Source organism: Buteo buteo, chromosome 7 (assembly GCF_964188355.1).
Source record: "Buteo buteo chromosome 7, bButBut1.hap1.1, whole genome shotgun sequence".
Lineage (NCBI taxonomy): Eukaryota > Metazoa > Chordata > Aves > Accipitriformes > Accipitridae > Buteo > Buteo buteo.
Window position 1 is genome coordinate 8,523,807 of NC_134177.1, and position 20,262 is coordinate 8,544,068.

At 38.8% G+C, this 20,262-nt stretch overlaps 1 protein-coding gene across 2 annotated transcripts in view; it reads right to left on the reverse strand.

Moving 5' to 3' along the window:
* The window catches only part of TBL1XR1 (TBL1X/Y related 1), a 118,429-nt gene that overhangs the window by 58,990 nt on the left and 39,177 nt on the right, over positions 1–20,262 (reverse strand). For both annotated transcript variants that reach the window (XM_075031412.1, XM_075031411.1), the window contains exon 2: positions 8,411–8,475. The gene's annotated coding sequence lies outside the window, so the exon portion shown is untranslated. The remainder of the gene's footprint in view (positions 1–8,410; positions 8,476–20,262) is intronic.

A 20,262-nucleotide genomic window follows, 5' to 3' on the forward strand; every position in this document is an offset into this window, starting at 1 on the left:
CACAGACAACTCAGATCCCACTATAGGTGTCCATGAAGACCATGTGCTTAAGTCTTGTCTATTGTGATTATAAATATATAGACACACACACACACACACTATACAGCTTAGCAACCCTTTCTCTGTTCCCTCCCAATGCAAAGCCAGAGCTCCCGTGACCACCAGACACTGGGATGTTAGGACTAAGATATTTCAGAGGATTGCAATTACGTTATGCCATATAACGTTCATTCTTTTTCCAAATATGCTGCAATCCACATCCAACTGCAGATGACTGAAAAAGCACTCCAATGAAAATGAGAAGCAGTAACAATCCAAGGGGTACTGTCAACCTCAACGAGGTAATCCCTGCAACAGCCACGACACAGTCATACTGCAAGATAAAAATTGGTAGTTTATTTAGTTTGCATTAGGAGCAAAAGGAAATTCAATTGAAATACATGGACCACCATAGAGACAACCACTGCACGTGTCAATATAAAAAAAAAAAAAAAAAAAAAAAAAAAAAAAAGGCAGCCCTGCTTATTCCTGTAGGCTACGAGGAAGTAGATATGCTGAGAAACTTCAGTCAGCTTTGGTAAAGAGAAAAGCAGAACAAAACTGGATGGGTCAATGAAAACAACTTTGCTTCACAACAGCCTATTCACCACGGCTTCCAGCTTGAGCCAAAAACTAGGACACACAAGAGTCTGCCCACTGACTGGGGTGGACTTTCAACCGGGAACCTAGTAAACTGCAACAGCATAGGAAATATCTTAGTAATAACCAAAATTGAATGATTCAGCACAAAACGATTTTGGTTTTAGAGAAAGTTAAATATAAAAGAAACTAAGAATTAGGCTAGTGGAAAGGTATGCCAACAATCTGTTCTAAGCTGCATTCACATTCACAAACTCGTAAACATACTAGTTACTTGCTTATCATAAAATCCATTAAATCTGTAGGAGAAAAGGCAGTAATGGTCTTGCCTAGAGAACAGCACATCACCTCAGGGGTGCCAATGGTAGGAAATAATAATTTGTATTGTATCTCCTCTTTAGAGCAAAAACCCGGCATCTCTAATGCTGCTTCCATTTGCAATATATGTAATTAACAGTCACCTCCTCACAGTGTTTCCTTGGGTTCAAACACCCTTACCTACTCCTCAAGTTACTTCCACTTCCCAGATGGTCAGTCTCCAGAAAACACCTTCTGCACCTCAGCCACTTCTTGGTTAAATCCATTCTGACAGCTCATTAGTATAATAATTTCTCAACTGTTGCAGAAATAGCTGTTATAAATTTGTTTTCTATGTAAATCAGGTTCCATGCAACTAGGGTGGAATTCCAGCCTTTTCAAATGCACTTTAATGTAAAATGCTGACATCAAGTCTTAAGTTCATTTGATTATTTTTTCTGTTTATGTTATTAGTAATCAGTTTTTCTGGCACTCTTTTCTGTTCCAGTTCAATCACTCAGCTGAATTACTTGAACTCCTGCTGAACTGCACCAAAAAAAGGGAAATTAACTAATGCCTCATTTGATCTTGTGACCATAAAACTTGTGTTTTCATTCCCTCTTTAACCTTTGACCATCTATTTTTCCCCTTAATTTGTGTGTTATGTACCTGATAGTTTTAAATTTGTTTCTTTTATTCATGAAAAAAAGAATCCGCTCTGATAGTTGATCTGCCCTTTATTCATTTTAACCACTGCTGACTTTATTCTAGATTCTCATTAATAAGCACGCACTTAAAAATCACTTCGTCATAGTCCATCATACATGCATTTTGTTTCACTTACTGTATTGTCTTTACCAGAAGTGCGTGGCTGTTTTCACAAAAAGTGTCGACTATGCTAATAGAGAAAACAAGCTTACAAAAGAGTGAAATGGCTGATTTTGTAAAAGCTTATTTGCCAGTTTATTACTTTATTAAAGTCCTCTCCTTTTCATATTGTTATGATGGAATTGAACTTAAATTTACGCTACTGGGTTTATGTTTGGGTGTTGGTTTTTTTTAACAAGATGTCAAACGCATGATAAAACATTTTTAGAACACACGTTGACCATAATAAAAACATGGTCCACCTACAGCCAAAAGAAATGAAAGGGGAAGATTTCATTAATATCATTATTGAGGACAAGTATTCCAACAATGGCTCACATTTGACATCAATACCCTGCATTTGTATGAATATTAAATTCATGTACGTTGATCCTACATACTTATGTCCAATATCAACCCCAGGAGGATTCAGATCCCTTGTCTTGCATAGTTTTTTTATATCTGTTCATTAAACCACAGTAAGAACACCACACATGACCTTTATTTACAAATATGAACGCACTAACGTAGTACATTATGATCTTTATTTCTATTCATATGGTGAACGAGAGACTTGGCATATAAGTACAGGCTTCTAGATCTTGCATCTACGTTGACGGCCACACAGATGCAGGGTCCCTGGTCTTTGGTCTCAGTTTCTCCGAAGTACATAAAAATCAGTATATTCAGTATCATTCCCTCCAGCCTACAGACCTCCTGTTGTTCTGCAGCAACACTCATTATCTCCCAGCATCAACACCACTGAAACTAAGGACAGCTTTTACTGTTGGCGACTTGAACTAACATCAACTTTCTGTTGACAAGAAGGAAACCAGGATCAAGACCTGATGATACATGCAACACATTAACATGGTCTTCTGTGAAATAAGCCCTGCTCTTCTCCAGATGGTAACACTCATGCTCAGACACAAAAGAGCCTGTCCTTGGGTCTTCTCTACAATATCCTACTTCATGTACACCTAATATCCAGTTTAATTTTTTAAATACGCAACAAACTTAGTCACTGTCAAGAACATTTAACACTGTATTTCTAATTCTTTCATATAACAGAGCAGGAAAAGGGTCATTTCAGGTTACGCGACTTCACCACAGGCATATGGCAGCGAACCCACAGCAGAAACATAAAATCTCCCTCTCCTCTAAAGCAGATGGCATGCTGATCAAGTAAGATATAATGTAATGCTAGCTATACTACTACTGCTGCTATTTACCATTGAACCGAAACCAGTATAAAGACAGAAAAAAACCCCAAGGCAGGGGAGGTGAAGGAGGAGGGAGGCAACAAGGAAAAAAAGAGTAAAAAAGCTGAAACATAAGACAACCTATTGCAGCAGAAACAGCCTCTTTTCAGGTACCTTTAAGATTTATAACCTAGGAATGGCAATAGGCAAGGAACAGCAATGGCCCCCATCCTGTTTTAGAGGACGTTCCCCTAGTTTGAGATACTGGCCCAGTTCCCTTTGCTCTTGTGATTGCACTGCACTGGGCACCTGCCAGGGGCTAAATATCCCAGCTGCTTAGATAATTACATATTTATGATTCTGCCGAGAATTCTTAGTCAAAGCTTATTTCGGAACTGTAAAATGCTTAGAGAATCAGCAGAGAAAGTTCTCTGACAAATGCTACTTCAAAATAGAGCCACCTCTTCTTAAAATTTTTAAGGACAGTAGTTTCTCTTTCAGTTGATTCACTCAATAGTGAACTTTAATGATAGAAAAAGAAGGCAAGGAGTGTTTTCCCTCTGAATCAGAAAAGGATCTTACTAGTGTGTTTAGCTTGCTTTCTGTAAAAAAAAAAAAAATAAATAGAAAATTAAAAAACCTTTCCAAAAATGGATTAGAATGCAGTAGTACATACAATTTTTAATGCTTATCACAGTATGCACCCTAGCACACCACCCAATTTTTCTTCTGTATCACATTATTAGCACTTCCTCTTCAACACCTATACCACTAGATCAGCTAATTCATGCTGATCCAAGAAATAGAACTTATGGATGAACACTCTGAAATATAATTGTTCAGCCGTAACCAATTATCAGACAAGAATACATTGCACTTCACCCTCTTTCATTGATAATAGCATCCATTGATTTCAGAAGGAGCACAACAGTCCAAAATTTCATGTTGTCACTTAGACTACTACAGAAGCTGCTAGAAATATATTTTTTTTTTTCTGTTTTAAAGCTGTACTCCATAAACCATACAACCAACAGCCTTAACAATAAATTTCATGAGCACTTTTAGGCCCTGCTGTTGAAAGCGCTTTCAAGCTTGGTTAGCTTTATGCATGCAAGTACTCCTTATCTATATCTCAAAAGAACTATTCCTACACTTGAAGTTACAGGTATGGACACGCGTAAGTATCTGAAGAATAAGCGCCTTAGTCTTGCAGGGTTATTTATTTTGAAGCAACTATTCATGTCTTTTGCGGCCAACATCTCAAGTGCTGTCAAGTTTCATAAACTCTTGAAAGCAGGGGTCCCTATTCTCAGTATAACGAAAACCAACCTTCCCCTTTACCATCTTTCAAAGGTCTGCCCACCCGCAGATATTATTTCGTATATACTTGTAGTTGTGATATGACATTCAACTCCTGTTGAAACAAAGTCAATTTTGCAATTCCCGTGCAAACCCTGGAGCTAATGGCACAGACCTCCTCCTGCCCTTGGCAGGTACCAGCAGAGCCAGGGCTTCCACACCAAACCCAACTCCTCCAGTTCTGAGCGCAGGCTCTTGCCCTCTCCCTTGCTTGCCTTCCTCTGTATGAAACCATTTTAACATAACGGACTGGCAGAAGATTAACCTGGCAGATAGATCAGCATTTAGATGGGTTTAGCTGTTGTGGAACCACAGGCTAATAGTTACATTCATTTATTCCTTCAGCTGTCTCTAAGGAATGGTAAGGTCACACGACAACACTACAGAAAGGGGTTCAAAGAAAAAGTCTTGCTGCAGTCTTGGGGAAGTTTTTGCAGACATATTCCAATCTCTTCACTGAATGCCTTTTTCTTTGGATTGACTTCTTCAACCTCCCCAGCTCCTCCAAACACTCCTGCCACTTCTGGGCTAAATCCGCTGCATAGATAATCACGTTGAAGTGTTGCACCCATGGAATTTCCCAGCCCAAGAGACTTGGTGCCTGCAGAGTTGTTCTCCTATAAAAAGTCTCTTACATGTAAGAATACTTGACGTAACACAAGAAGGGTGCATTATACCTTCAAAACACAGTATGAGATTTTCACCTAAAAGTAGACAGCATTAAAAAGAATGGATTTAAAACACCTACTTTGTATTCCTCTCAGGAGACTATTGGGACATGACTTAACTGTTGACGACCCTGCTTTCCTGGAGACTAAGTAACTGTGCTCACTGCCTATCCTCAGACTTTGCCTGTGTCAGCTTGTAATAAATGGTAATATCCTCGATTCTCTTCTGCAGGAGACCTTTTTCACTGATCAGTGTGTTGATCTTTGTCAGACTAACCATGCAGTAAGAGACGGAGCCAAGAACCCAGGCAGAGCGTTTTTCAGGATGCCTCTCAGAAGGCCACCATGCTGCCTCTTCCATAGCCCTTTTTGGTTACATCCCGCGAAATTAAATCCGTCGCTGCAAGCTGCTGTACGATAGTCACAAACAGATACTTCCCAGCTTTCTGTAAGTTTCTGGGTTTTGCACATTCCTTTTTATATATGTAGATATACATATATATGTAGATAGATACATGCACACACAAGCACACCCATATATAGTCACACATATTTATGCACACACACACAGAGGCCTGCTTCAATGACTTGTAGAAGACAAAGGCAAACTGTTTTGCTTCTAAAACTTCCAAGAGAAGCCTTGCAAGGTATGATGGAAAATCCCTCTCAGTTAAGCTACCTGCTCCATCACATAAAAAAAAATTAATTTGCTAAAGCCTTTGCGGAAATCCTAATGTGATCTTTTGCTTAGGCCAAAGGTCCAGGACTTTCGATTTTTATTTTCAACACATTCATTAATCCTTGTGACTGTGGATTAAGTACCCAGTTATGGGCCTCTAAATGAACCTTTGAAATCCTAGAAAAAGTAGCATTATACGCTAATTTTCCTTCACTTAACAGGCCCTTTTTGTTAAGCCTTTGCATCTTTCATTTGAGACTGTGAGGAACATTACAGTTGACTGGAAGAATGGGAAGGAGAACTTACACCAACTGTACACAGTCATGCTCTCTTTTAGGAGGCTATATCACAGTATAAATCTTTTATTTTTTAAAAAAATCACCAAAAATTACAATATATTTTTAAGGAGTAACTGATATTTTACCCTATTTAGTTGTCGGTTAACATATCATATATGATGCAAAAAAAAAAAAAAAAAAAGCATCTTTTCATTGCCTTTAAAATAGAAAAGTAAAGAAAAAACACAAGAGGATGTGTAACTTCTCTGTTTTCCTATTTTTTTTTAGTACTAAGAAATGGAACTGACAATCATGATTAAAAAATGATCAAAAATGCTAGTATCATTTCTCAAGGGAATCAGAAATTAATTTCTGATTCAAATATATGTATTGAACATGGGTGGCCAAGTTAACCCAAGTCCTGTTTGGGAGAAGAATACAAACTGCTTTTTTCAGGTCAACCTCTGGCCCATACTTTGTCTACAAACACCGGCAAGAAAAACAACATAATAAAAACCCATAAAAGTCTTTTTTACTATAAACCAGATTAAGTTATGATTACTTTTGGGATGATGAAGAATGTGACTAGCTTGTCTCTTAAATCCACGTTCAAACTGTTTCAAAGTTAATTAAGAGATGAGTAATTCTTTAGAAATCTCTAGAATAATAAAATATAACAACTTATAGCACAAAAGCAGCCCTTAAAGAAAAGAGTGGGGAGTATTTCACTTCACCAGAAGTAACAGTTGAGTATGTTTTATGATCACTGTAACAACTAGCATGCCCTTGAGACTGTGCAATTCTGAATTTCTAATATAATTTGTAGGGGGAAAATTAGGACAAAATGCAGTAACATTTCAAGTACAGTCTCTCAGTATTTTAAAATTTTATGAAGTATAAGGACTAGGTTAATATGGAATGAGTCATGTTTTTAAGAGAAGCAGTAACACAGACCTGTATTTTAAATCCTAACTACAAACATGCTCAACTAATACAAAATAAAAAGAAATCGGAGTAGGTTTTTGTTGGAAAAAGGTCAACAACAACAATGAAAATTTAGCAATAATAGAAAAGGCTGAGAGCACTTCTAGTTTCAGCTTTGGAAAGTTAAAAGACCAGGCTAAGTGACCAGGTAAAAACAATGCCTTCTCACTCAAAAAATCCATTCCCACCAGCTGAACTTCATCCCAAATCAAGATAAACTTCACACATATGAACTCTGAGCCTAAACATCAGGCTATTAAATGACATACACAACTTGGTGCAGATCTTCTGATTTCAGAGTTATATTTGCTTTACTTCGTGCCAAATATATGTGGCATTACATTTCACTCCATGATGTTGTCTTCAAGAGTCAACGGAATCACTTACTGTGCTTCAAAGTAAAGCAGTTACATCTAAGCAAACTCTCTTGGAGTGTCATCTCACTCACAAGGGCAAAGACGGTGGAGTTGCAAAGGAGTAAGTAAGGCTATAATTTATTTACATATTCTTTAGATCCATGCCCACACGCAAACCAAAGGAACCCAGCTCAGCTCTCATATCCCAAATTGAGTTTTCAAAACTAGTGGTTAGAAATACTATCCCTTTAACTTCTGTACTGAGCGCAATGATTTAGAGATGCTTGAAATACAAAACTCAGGCTGGCACTTTATGAATTTATTTCTTAAGGCTAATGCCGCAATTACCATTCTCGTATACCTCAACTGTGACAACACAAGATACCAAAATCGCTGAAAAAAAGATTATTCGATCAAAGCTGAAGCAGTAAGTTCCAATCCTTCTCTTCAGACCTCACCTCTGCCTTCCATCTACACAACTATCAGGAAGCATAAGTAAACCATAAAGACAGTCTGCAAACATGAACCTCTAATAGTCTATAACATTGAGTAATATTCCAGAGATGGAATAAGAAGACTGCACCAACCAAGCCCCTTTCTAAGGGAGCTAAGACTTTTTAGCTTCACTAGTCTTATGCCATCAAACGTGCCAAAGCAAAATACACCTGGCACTGCGCAGGTTTTTTAGAGGAGAAGCCATTAGTACTGAAACAAACTGCAGAGAGCACCCAAGTGGGGGCAACAGAGCACTCAGCTGGGCTACAGCTTGCCCCAAACAGGCTCTTGGCCAAAAGAGGAAGCAAAACCAGTCACCAACAGGATGAGCTGTGTTATTGTCAAGTCACGCTTCTTGCTTCAAAATTAACATGCTAACCCACCTTCCACATGACAAAATCCAGATACAATTTTAGCATTTTTATCAAACAGAATAATGGCCTAGATGTTTCTTAAAAAATTAAAATAATCCACTTGTGTACTAAAAAGTAGGTATTCTAAAAATACTGTCTCCAATACAAGACAGTTTACAGCGTATCTGCAGGAAGGAACCACACCACCTTTAGTCAGTTAAAAAGGTACTTACCATTGGCAGTGCATTGATATGCGGAAGTTTTCCTTTCGGGTGCCTCTTGCCACAGAAAGGTGATGCTGACAAGGAAGTAAGGAGACAAAATAGGAAACATTAATATTTATTCTTTTGAAAACAGTGGTGTTAACACAATAAAACTTTATCCAGTATGGGCCTTCGTCGCTCTCGCAGCCTACTCTGTTCACGGAGCTGAGGGATTACCATTGAATTTGTATACAGCCTAAAGCAGCAGCGATCAGGCACAGAAGAGCAGGCAGAGCTGGGGTTTTGCATATATCCTGTCACTACCCACATCACACGAACTGCTCCCGTGGGGAGCCTGAAACACAGACCTTTGAACAAATAAGCCTGTTGAATGAATACTTGTACCATCAGACCTCTAGACAGTCGCACCCATTCAGCAGGAGCACACACAAACAAAACAACCCGTGTATAAAAATCCTGATGTCTGGATTTTGCCTTAGCTCTCCAGAAAAAGCTTCGGGAAGCTAACTAGGAAAAGTAGGCAGCTTACAGTATCTTCTGCCCATGCCAAATTTCTTCCGGAAATAAACCTTAGCTGCCAACTTCTAAACACTCTGAAAAGCCCCAAACAAAAATCAACATTCCAGTGGTTTGACTTCCAAAATAGTTACATCCACTATGAGGCAGTTAAAAAAAAAAAAAAAAAAAAAAAAAAAAATCCGTTTTCCTAACACATATTGCACTAAGAAACTCCTTTTATGTACACAGGTGTGCCTACGCATCCAGATAGTTACCAACTCCTGCAGTGACTTCAGTAATTAAAAAAACCAGCTCATACTAGTTGCTGGTGACATTTGACATGTACATAATAGAAGTCTTCCTAGTGCACTACTCAAGAGAAATCTTTCCCATCTTCAAAAACTGAACAAAAACATAAGCCAAAAAAAAAAAATCCATGTTCTCCTACATTTTAGTAATTTTCTTTACATATCAATAATAATTTATGCATCTAACAATAAAGTAGTTAAGCAAACACATTCTGATGTCCAAATACATGCTAACTCCAGCCACTGTAACATCCACTTTTATTCAGTAATGACAAACAATTTTTATTCACACTAATATTTCTGAGTGGTTGCTCTCCATGCAAATACTCGCCAGACTACTTTTCTTTAGTAAATAATCTAATCGCCCACTCAAAGAGCAGGAAGGGGGACAGATGGACATGGGTGACTAATGAAGAATTATCAGACTATTTTTAGATTAAACTATTTACAAAGCATCTGTAAACTGTGCTCAAAAACTTCTACTACGAGTAAAGAATAACTACGGTTTTGGGGCTCATAATCAACACAGAGCTCTTCCATGCAATTTTCAAGCTCAGCTAGTAGGAAACGGTTTATTATAAAGCCATTTTTGGACCCAGCCAAAAAAAAGAGCTGCAGCAGTTGGGCTTATTGTATTCTTAGAAGATCTCACCGCACCACCAAGGCAAGTGCAAGCAAGAGGAGAGGCGCTGCAGAGGATGTTGAAGAATGCAGGAATGCTGGGAATTGAAAGAATTTGCAAACATGGTCTTGTTTCCTTGCTCAGTTGTACTGGTGCTGCAGAAATTATGTAAATAGGCTGAGGAAAACTCCACTCCTCAAGTGGCACAGTTTCCTATGCGGAGCTCCTCGTAAAGGTTGTTTTTTCCACACCCAGAGCTGCAGACCAGCAGAGAAGAGAAAGCTTTATCACCTCGTTCGGCAGACCCCATAAAAAAACCCTACTTGCTAATAACCAGAATTTTCCTTAAAAACAGAACAAAACACCAACTGACCAATATTTTTTTAAGAACAGCCTAAATCATTATGAAAGCTGTGTGCAGAGAAAGGCAGAGGAGGGCTCTGCTGCCCCGTTCCGAGTGTGCCGCGTGGTCTGGGTTATTTCACTTGGGAAGGAACATGGCAAACATAAATAAAAGGATGATTGCACAAACATAAACCATTTTCTTCAATGAAAAAAGGCTTTCTTCAGTATACACTGCCCAAACTGTCTCCTTCCAACACCTCTTTGCCCTTGTGCAATCTTCTGAGTGCAGTACTTATCGTCGAAGCCAGAGAAGGAAACCTTTCCGTCTGATCTGTGGAAGAGGCTTCTTGTCCTTCGCTTTGTATCTGAACAGGGCAGTGACACGGAAAGAAGCTGGAAGCAAAGACTCAAGAGAGCAGAGAATGAGAAAAGAAAGGGTTCACTGACTCTGCTTCATTCCTCACTCATGTTAATTGGTTGTAGGCTCCAGTTTTAAATAAGGGCGCTTGAAATGACACGTAAACATTTAGAAACTCTGCAATGTCCTTCTTCAGAATACGAGTACTGAGTACAAATGCCTCATCAGCAGCTTTTTTCGTTCCAAATTTATCCTATTGGACTTTGTCATTTTGGCATGTACCTTGAAACAATGCAGGTGACAGCTATAATTTATTGATTTTAGACTATCTCTCGCCTTTATATACCAACCTGTTACCGTGATTTAAACAGGTGACCAGGTGTAGTAACAGCTACACTATGTGACACTTAAAAATAATCCACCCGATGCCCTTGAAGTTGATAAAGCACACCTGGGGAATGCACAGTAGCTTGTGAGTTTGGATCCTTCATCTTGGAGGGGCTGGAGGGTTGACCACTGACTGATGACTAATGCCTTCAGCATCGACTGAACACTGCCGCCCTCAACTCAAAAAGAAGTAAGATTCTGCTGCGTGTGTACTGAGCTGCTCCCAGCCAGCGCTCACCAGCTTTTCTGCACAAAAATGACACACCTGATGCCTGTGTCCCCCCATGACACCAGGCCAAAATGCTCAGTGCAGTGTCCAACATCTCCTCGGGAAGAGCATCCCGCTGCGGCGCACAGAGTGGCAGCAAGCCCCGAAGCCATAAACTCGAGACCTGCTTGCAGGCAGAGGTGACAAAAAAGGTCCAGGCAACAGGTTGCACGAGACAGGCAGCTCCCATCTGCAGGGCCAAAACTAACCTGCCAAACCAGCTACCAAAAGAGTAAATACCAATCCATGCTGCTAGCACAGATTGGGCTGCTGTTATCAACCAAGTGATAATCGCGTGGCATGAAGACGAAACCACAGATGAAAACAACCGTGGCACCGCGCAGTGACAAATCTGGTTATAAACACATAGCACGGACGTACACTAATGTTATTCTTTACCTGTTTCCAAACATAATCAGTTCAAAGCAAGGATTTCTCTAAAAGCTATTTGCAAAAACGTTTAACCATTTTCTTCTAAAAACACCACCATTTATGCTGTTTTCTCCTACCCATCCATTACACTGGGTTCATGCTATGGCTAAAACAATGTTTTCTGCGTGAGCTTTGAATTGCTTCTGTTCCTCATGTGAACTTGTGCGCTCATGTTTTTCTTCTAATCCTCTTAGGATCACACTGTTTATACTACTTTCTGAGATTTTGGTGCTATTTGAGCTCTGACAACAAAATTTAGTCATTAGATGTTGTGCTTCGTGAATTACAAAAGCCTTCTAAGGACACAGTATCTTTTCTTCTAAATTCTCCTCGAGTATCCTGCTTTTATCTGGATTCAGTATCTGGAAAGAGCGTCCCAATCAAAATAGAATTAAAAATAACTAAATCCTGGATATTCCCCTCAGTAACTAGGCTGCAAAAAGCATCAGACAAAGCCTAAATTGAAAACTAATCACTCCATTGAATCCTTCCTTTCATTTGATTAATAGGCATATACAAAACTAGTGGTGATTCTAGCACTGCCATGCTTGGAACATAAACAGAGAAAATCAAAATTATTTCTTTTAATCACAGCTCCACAGCTATGTATGGCAATTTTTTTTAAACAATTCAGCACTTCTACAATAACATCTGCTTTTCAGATCTAACACAGAAGCTGAACTGAGACAAATACCAACTCAAAAAATTCAAGAGAAACAAATACATATGAGCGGGAAAAAAAAAAAAAAAAAAAAAAATCAGCACCACACACAAGACAGCATTAAAAACTGTCATCACCTGCAACTAGTTGGTCGCAGTAGGGTTCCTAGTGACAAAATAACACACGCAGACTGCTCCAATAGCCCACTCTGGGAGCGTGCAGTGGCACAGCACTGGGAGTATGCTCAGATGGAGGAGGAGGAAATCATTGAGGGTATTTTACAAGAAGCCTCAACAGGGAACACTCAAAGTATCCGAGACCTGCCCAGAGACATATCCACCTATATTCCTCAACTCTATCTGAAACGGCTTTTTTCTGTCAGTTGAGAAATTTTTATTTCCTGATCTTTGTTCTGCCTTTAGGCCTTCATTACTTCAGAAATATGGAAAAACCTGACACAAGCTAACTTTCTGGATGTTTCAAAGAAGAAATGCTTAACTTACATATTCATATCACACAAAAGTTGCACAACTTTCCACACTTAGAAATGCTCTTTCATATAACAAGCTCCTGTATGCGTATGGACGTATATGAACCGACTATTAAAACCAACCAGGATATCTGAGGGGATAAAGAATAAGAACTGGGTAAGCAGACAACACTATTCTGGAGAAAAGATCATCTGGATACAGGAACCACTTTTCAGAAGAGCACAGGAACAGGCTTCACTGTGCTATGAGAAAGATAGGAAAAGTCAGATCAGAGCAAAAGATTATTGCAGCAGCTATGTACAAGTTTAAACACCAATTTCTATAAAAGTCAAAAATTGAGGCAATCGCAGAAAATAGCTTATAGCCCACTGAAAGGAAAGGAAGCTAAATTACTGGAGAGGAAACCATCTTAGCCAGCTCTATTAAAAATACATAACGCACCAGAGTAATCTTGTCAATACCAATCAGTTGGTAGCACTGGGGAAGGAGGGAAGGCAAGCCGTGCTGCTGCACGATTTCACTTGCAAGGCATTTAAATGAAATTCATTAGCAAGTAACCCAATTCACATAAACTGGAAGTTAAAAGATCCTAGAGAATGAAGTTAAATGCAGTCTAGACCGGGAAACAGTATAAACAGTTATTACTCAAGGCACTGAGTGTTATGTGAAGGGACTATTGGCCTCTAGAGTAGTCACAAAATCCCACTTTCACAGGCTGCTACATCTAGGATGGAGGCCCACTTATGTAAATTCAATGTAGTTTCTAATTTGTGGTGCTTGTTTGTTTTCTGAAAACAGTGGACATGATGACTAGTGACATACTGATAATAATAGTAGCATATTGATAAGTAATTTTTTGTGGGTTTATTCTAGAACTGAGTTTTAAATTTAAATTCCTCACTGCAAGATTAATCAGAGAAAAGACTGAGAATAACAGCCTGTCAAACTGTGTGCTCTCGGCAGACTCACCTCAAATTGGAAAGAGAAAAAAATTTTCCTTGTGTAAAGAAAAAAATAAATCTGACATGTAGCATTTAGGGGCCACTGTTATTAAGTTTACTATAGATTTCAAATACATACTAAAAACTGCATCAAGACACAAACAAAATATACAACTAAAAAAAAAACAACAAAGCAGAATATTTTTTTTCCATTCCCTTTCCTCAAAGTAGGAAGAGCCATATTTCCCATGATACTAATTCAGCCTGCTCCAGCTTGCCAAATCGACTCAGCCATGCTGCTCAGCAACAACCCTTCCCTTCACCATGCAGAGCCCGTTAACTCAATGAGCCTTCAGAGCTGAACGGAGGCAGGCACCTGCTTTTGTCAACATAGCAATGTGTTTGTAGGGAACTGATAGTTGCAAGGTTACCAGGACTTCTAAATTGGTCTCCAGTTTGGGGATATGGAACAAAGATCAAACTGCTTCCCTAGGAAAAATACCTTTTTCCCTTTCCCTGCTCCTGCTAACAGTGCCTGCCTTGTCTGTGTTCTTAAAATATTTGGAACAAAATATCCCTCTGCTTTGGGATTAATGGTGGTCTTGTATCTAGATTATGGCAAGCATCGGAAATCGTTACAGTGGGGCAATAGCACAACTGTACATGTTTCTTAAGGAGCTTAATTTATAGAATTCATTAAAATTCTGTCTCAAATGTGCCATGCTTTGGGAGGTGGGATATATGTTCTATGTAGACATCACATTTGGAACTGGGGTCAAAACATTTAAATAAGGAAATCTCCAAAAGTAACAAGAGGACATGACAATATTATGTTATTTTCAACCCTAACGAATGTAACCACCATTCAAGCCCTGCCTGTGCTTCTTTCAATATCGGTACCATTATCACCCTTACTTTTTTGGGCAACCAGAAGTCAAACGGGGCATTCTTCCAGAGTAAAAGTTCGATCTACATTTTTGTCAAGCCAAGCTAATGAGCTGCAGAGGACATTTAGACAATGCAGCGGGACTTGGGTTCTGCTGCAAGACACGGCGTTTGCAGACAGTTTGACGTCAACAGGCTCAAGAAGTCCTGCTGTGGCCACTGACCCTGAACATCACGTACACCCAGTGTTGTTGAAGTTGTGGCTCTCTTCCTATCTGAAAACACATTTGGAAGGCTGGTTGCCTTCCATCTGCCTTTTGCCCGAGCACTTTGCAGGGTATTTGCCCTCGCAGCAAAGTATCGGGTTTAAAAACAGATGTGTACCAAAATTTTCTAAAAATCCACCTTACTTGTGATATTGGGCATGTAAAAGTAACAGCACAGTCTGAAGAACTGGGATCCAAGAATTCTTTTAATACAACCCTCGAAATTATGAGTTACTTTTAATACTCAAAAGCACTTAAAAATCCATAGGTATGAAAACCTTTTTCGGAAAACTCAGTCATACTAGAGGTCAAAAGTAAAGTTTGTGGTGGAGCTTGGGCTCATATACTCCAGATGTTCCTGGGATGCAGCTCCCCTAAAATAAGGTGTTTATAACACGTTCCAGATTCTTCCTAAAATTAATATTACTATTTTGTGAAAAGCCAGAGAAAAACGTAAGCCCCTCACGCTGCCAAAAGACATAATACTGACTGCCCTGAAATCATCCATTAAGCATAGCAAGGAATAATTAAATATTTTTTCCAAAAATACTGCTCATCAAAAGCTGTTGCACTTCTGCTTACAGTCCCCTCTCATTTCCGCAGGGATTTTTCAAAACTGAGTGACATTTGGCGCATGATGTACTCATGCAGTAGCACCACCTTTCTACAAAAATTCTGTGACTTGGTCATATTTTCACACAAATAATCTACAGGTTAAGCTCTTTCTGTACAGGTAAACCCTGTGATTAAGCAGCAGTTCAAGCTGCCCAAGACCAAGCAACATACAAGGAATTTTTCCCTTTTTCAAATCTCACACCCTACCACCAGTAGACAGTATCATCTTTCCTACAAATCCTCCTGCCTCTGTCCTTCCCATGCTCCCATCGTTTCTCTTAACGGGGTAATTTTACAGCGTTATATGAGGGCTCTGACTCACAAGGAGTTAAAACCTACCCAGAGAGGGCTGCCGTTGTTCATGCACTGGTTGTCCAGCCATCCCTGCTAAAAGAACAACTTATTCTAACACAGCAGCTACTGAACTGTGACAAATTGCAGACTAGGGTATAGGAAAAAAGACTGTGCCTCTCATTACCATGGCAAGCTTTCCTGCGCCACGAGCAGGTAAGTCATCCCTGCAGCGGGGGCTAAAAACTTCGAGGGCAGAGGGGACAGCACACTCGTTCCCAAATAAGCTGTCCATTAGAGCTCAGAGCCTGTAATTCACCTGAAAGTTTTGGTTAAGTTTTATTCTCAAGCCACATCCTAGCCAAAACCTACCTGCTATTCTACGGGGAGACCTTGGTACCCCCCATCTACCCACTCCCAGTTGAGTGCTCTTGCCACTTCCTTTCCCCTAAAAAAATGGAAAATAATAATTTCTACCACTCAGCTCCTGAAGCATCCTGCTGCAGGGTCAGAAGAGGATAGCACTGGCTCAGGAGAGGAAGAAGGAACACAGCCCTGAAAGGGAAGAAATGTGGGAACAGCACTGCCCTATAGCTCCGTCATCAAAATACACCTCTGTTTCCAAGGGATGGCTGGTGCCTTGGACAATGATAGGGATCCCAGCACAAAAATCTCACAGCAAACACAGAATGATGTACTAGGTAATGTGAGTCATATCAGAAATGACACAGACACTAACTGTATTATATATATATATATTATTCTGTTGTCTTTTCAAACCATTTAGATACCAGAGCTGAGAAACTATGTTTGTCTGTCACACTGACTAGGGAAATAGTTGCATCGATATTAGACTTATACACAGAGTAAGAGACACCAAAACCTGTTCCAAAGAATAAGCTGCCTACAGTACAGATAAACATAGCAAAATATTTACTGCAGCAGTATGGTCAAGGAGAATAGCCTTTATTAAATAAATAGATTAAAGTCATTAATCAACAGCAGCATTAGACTAATCTAATCATGCCACTTGTTATTCACCTTTTTTTTTTATTATTTTAACAACAGAACCTAAGCATGATCAAGGAAAACAAATACATTTGATTCATCAATGACAGCATATTCAAAGGATTTGATGAGCATCAGGAAATGAAGCCACAGTAGACATGTCTCACATAAAGACCGTCACTAGGCTATGATTAATTGATAACAACCTAACAGTGCCCTTATTCATGTCTGTCTTAAGTAAAGTAAGGCTTATCTACATGTATACAGTTAAAATATTAAACTATGTACCTCTTGCCCTAGGTGGTCTATGCTGAAATAAAAAAAAGCTTTTCCTAAAAATGCTGTACATTACATTAATTAACATTTCAACCACTTTGGGCTCTCCTACTGTAGGAAAATGTTTTTCCTTATTGCAAATGGGTGCAAAAAAAACTAAGCAAACTTAATTTGTTGCCAAAATGAATGAAGTCAGTATTTTTGTTTCATTGGAAATGTTTTCTGTTGAATTTCCTATAGTCATTGCAGCTGTATAGCTCAATTTATAGCCCCTTTGAACTAACGTATAACATGTACAGAGCAACACAGAGCAGGTGTTTATCCTATAAACAAGTGGAAGTGTGATTGGATAACCTATTATGCTGCTTTGCAAACAGTTTAAAAAAGTGAAAAAACTTGCTAATGTTAGTTCCCCAGCACTTTTTATTTTCCTTTATACAAGATAAAAGATTTTATCTGAACAAAACTCCATGAGACCTGAATGAGACCCAAGGACTGGCCATACCGGATCAGGCCAAAGGGCTCCCCGGCCCATTACCCTCTCTCCAGCAGTGACCCAATGGCAGATGCCTAAAGGAAGAGTGAAAACAGCACCAACATGATCTAGTCCCCTAAATAACCTCCTAGCCTCCGGCTATTTTCAACTCAGATGACTTTTCAGAGCACAATTTGTTTGGTTTCTCTGTATTTAGTAACCTCAAGGGAAATATCTTCCATTAACATTTTCAGTCTCATAAACATTTAGCATCTACCTTTTCTGGTAAGCAGTTTTACAGGCTCCCTGCTCAGAAAAAGAATAGCTTGTGTCTGTCTTTACAGTTTTATATATCTGCTTCTTACTAGCTTAACTTGACATTCCTGTAAGAGAAAAGGAACCTCTATGAAATGGGGAATTGAGCATCTAACATGGTAAATGTTAAAATAATGCCATTAAATTTCAAGACTATTTTTGAAAGAGAATTGGTCAATATGTGCTCATCAGCATAAACTCACACCTACAAAAGAACTCAGTTTCTTACATATTAGATTTTAATTCAGGAAGCTATTAACTTCTAAATCTTATCTCCACAGTAATCTGGCTAATACTCTTCTCAGTGTCTCACCTTTCCACTCTTATTTTCTCTTCTGTTCTTCAGCAGAGCTCCCTGTAAACAGGGTTAATAGCATCTTGTTTTCTCTGTAATGGGTATGTCCTAATAGTAACTGTAAAGGATATGTCAATGCTATCAAGAATGACTTGAATTTAAGCTTTCTTAAGCTATTCTGAAGAACTGACACTAAATTCACCGTTTTCAAAAGTATCCCAGAAAAAATTAGTTTTGTCAAGCATGTTATTTATCATTTTCAAAATCAATACAAAAATTGAACTAGTTACTACCTTCTGCATTAAATGTCTTTTTAATCTAAGTGAAAGTCTACCTGGATAATTCGGAAAGCTGTTAATGGATCAGGTCTCAGGCACAGGTAAGTAACATCTCCAGCCAGGAGAAGACACACAGCAATTTAACAGGAGCAAAAGTCAAGGGCAAGAAAAGATCTACGTTTTAGATAAATCTACTGAAGATAACCCAGAAAAACTTCCCCAAAACAAAATCATGCAGCTGAAGAATAGTTATGAGAACCAGCCTATGCTATGGGGCTCCTGTTATTTTAAGCAAGAGTAGCAAGGACTCTGGAAGGAGTAATTCTGCCTAAGGAGACATCTAGTGTATAGCGTTTGATCTAACACAGCTTCTCCCTTTCTTTACTTTTTGATTCTTATCTTGATTGTTTCACACCAGGAATTTGAAATTGGCTGAGATGCTCATCCTGCAAATCTCGCTGTTCAAACTAGAATAGGCTCAAGACAGGATTTCACCATTTGGAAATTTCATTTTCAGAATTCTGCCTCTGCAGTTGCCTGCAGAAGTCTCTGCAACTACTGTCAGGACTTCATGAAAAAGGTGGGTTTGGGGCTTTTGCCTTTTTTTTTTTTTTTTTTTTCCCCAATCAACTCATATTTATCAATGTGATCTACTAGACTCATCACAGAAAATAAAAAAAGACTCAAGTCCTCTAGTCTTGGTCTTTGGGAAAAAAACCCTTCTTTAATCTTCCAACTTGTGAAAGAGAGAAAATTTACCCATGCATTAATTTTAAGATCTGCTAGATAGCCATCAACACTGAAATTACTTGCTCCTTGCATGTTTTTTGCTGCTCTGATATAGATTTACTAAAGCATCCACAGACTAGCCTGGTTTTCATTTTTAAAAAAGAAAAAAAAGTGATGAATGTCTATAAATTTAAAAAAAATTAAAACAAAGAAAGCTATGCCTCTATTTTCATTTTGAATATACAGATATTTAGTTCTTTTTATTGATGAAGAACAAATTGGAGGCCTGTACATTTTGCTACTTTCTTTTGTGATCATGCTAACATGCACTCATTAACCAAGGAAACAACCGACAAATGCTCGGGTGAGGAATATCAAACAAACATGTTTGTCAAAAATACTCCACCTCGCAAAAGTATTTCCCCTCAGTGTCAGACATGTCAAATATTGGGGTCTGGTTCATCTCCAAACAGAACACTGTAGATATTATTTTAGTCACACCTAGTCAAGGGTTTTTCTTCCCTTTTTTAAGCATGCTTTTCAAGAATGCTTTTTTGGCATGCTTTTCAAAGTCAGCAGTAGGATTTTAAAATGGAACAATATGATGTATTTAGCACTATCTAATAGATAAGCAGAACCTATACAGCACTGTGTAATAAATGCATAGAACTTGACAGCCCAATAATGATGTATCTTCCATCAGACCACAAGTAATAACCTAGGTTTACAAGCTGCCGCACTTCAGAAGAGACTGTTTACCAGATCAGATAAAACCAAGGTTCTCTATATATATTTTTTTCACATTACAAATGCAATAATTTATCAGACTTTTTCTTGTGTCTTATCATTCTTATGCCTAAGGAACAAGCAAAATCTTGGAATTACAAAAATGTCTCAAACACTAGCACTTCTGACCCATTTAACACATAGAAAATTTTTTTTATACCAACTTCATCCAGAAATAAATCCACTTACCATATTCTCACAGGAATACTGCTACTAGACTGATTTCGACACCTTTTCAGAGAAGTTTCATTTGACCCTCTTCGACTGTACGTGTGGCAGGCTCTGTGTGCACACCACAGGCACACTGACTCTCCCACAAAAATGAAAAGGA